This window comes from Montipora foliosa, chromosome 1 (genome assembly GCF_036669935.1).
Source record: "Montipora foliosa isolate CH-2021 chromosome 1, ASM3666993v2, whole genome shotgun sequence".
Lineage (NCBI taxonomy): Eukaryota > Metazoa > Cnidaria > Anthozoa > Scleractinia > Acroporidae > Montipora > Montipora foliosa.
The window spans coordinates 70,819,378-70,821,050 of record NC_090869.1 but is presented as its reverse complement, the minus strand read 5'-3'; positions in this window follow the sequence as shown (position 1 = coordinate 70,821,050).

The following is a 1,673-nucleotide window of genomic DNA, read 5'->3' as shown; positions in this document are numbered from 1 at the left end:
AGCGGGTGTGCGATAACTTTGTCTCTCATAGGTGTTTCCCCAGAAAATGTAGCTAGGCGTGTGGGGTGGAAATCCCTCCAGACGACCGAATACTACATGCAAACAGGAACGGTCATGAAGACGTCCCACGCTGCTTCGGCCTTGGTTGACAGCGCTTCAACGGTTACAGAGGATCCTTCTGCGGCAATTTTAGTAACAAATCTGTTTCGCGTCACAAACGAATTGCGAGGTTTTTCTCTCGACTTTCCTTACAAGTTTATATGATCTTGTCTTGGAAAGTTTTGGGGAGAGTATTATTAAAATCCTTGTTGCGGTGTCTCTTTTGAGAGTGAAAATGGTATACTATTTTGAGGGTCTCAATGGGGGTGAAGCAAACACGGTACACGGTTAAGAATTTCGCGATTTCACGATGCACGCTTAAGTCCCCAGGGAACTCATTTGCCTATTTAAGCAACCCCTCTCTGGTTTTCGGTCTCTTTCGCCAAGTTACGCCGTTCTGGTCAAGTGTGGAATTTTTCTGGCCTTCCCAGCTCCCCTTCGGCGACGCGTGCACCTTTCCTCTATCTCTGTCTTACGATCCTCTGCCTCCGCAAAATCTCGCTTCCCATAACTTAGTAGCGCGGAGGCAGTCAGTGGTTGTATTGACAGTGAAAATGGTATACTATTTTCCGAAGTGGCCTATACGCGCATTCAAACTTTCCTCATATTACTGCATAAAAGTCGGTTTATTTTTGAGGGTTTTCCTGCTTCTATGAAAAATACGTTCTCTCCCCCGTTCTCTTCTTAGGCATGATCTTCGCAGAAATTACATTCTGTCCCCCAATAAACGTAAAACAACCAGGTATGGTCTTAGTTCTTTCTTTCTTACGTATCAACTAAGTTGCGGAATGAACTACCTGATTTTATCCGTACCATTGAGTTTATTGGTTTCAAAAGAGAATCCAGGGCCACATTTTGTACAGCGGCTTTTCTATTTAAGCAAAATATCTTTAAATATTATATATTTACTATGTATTTTAGCTGTAAATGTAATGGCTCGAAGATATCAGCTCTTGCAGTTATTCTGAAATTCGAGATCAAATAAAGTTTATTCATGCATGTTTGTATGTTACCTTTGGCAGGGAGCGTGCGCACACTTTGTAATCTGCGACTTAGTGCTTACCACATTTCAGATAAAATTACTTTTTCCTTGAATATTTACGCCAGCGAATGTTTACGCTAAATTTACAAGGGCGGTCTGGAGCTGAGTAGGCGTGGGGTTTTTCTCATATGGTTTATGGGGCCGACGTATTTCTCCCTCAATGTCGTACCGGGAGGCGAGGTCGGTAACAGAAAGCAACGAAGGGCCAACTGCGTCCAAAACCGATCCCACGGGCAAAAATCCCAGGATGACTCGTTTGGTACAACGCTCCAGCACCATGTCTGGAGGTACTGCGTTTTTCTCTCTTGTTCAAACATTCCGTCAGCGCATGCCTAAATGTTCTGCCTTCCTGATACGTACCATAGCAAGAAAAGATGCTGGATTTTACAAGGAATTGACATTTTAATTGATTGTACAGGCATAAACGCACTCGTAACGTAAGAAACGCGCCTTTCTGGTCTTCTCGAGACAGGGCTGAGAGATTGTTTCATGCAGATTGCGGGGACGGCTAAAATGCTTCCTTATAAACATG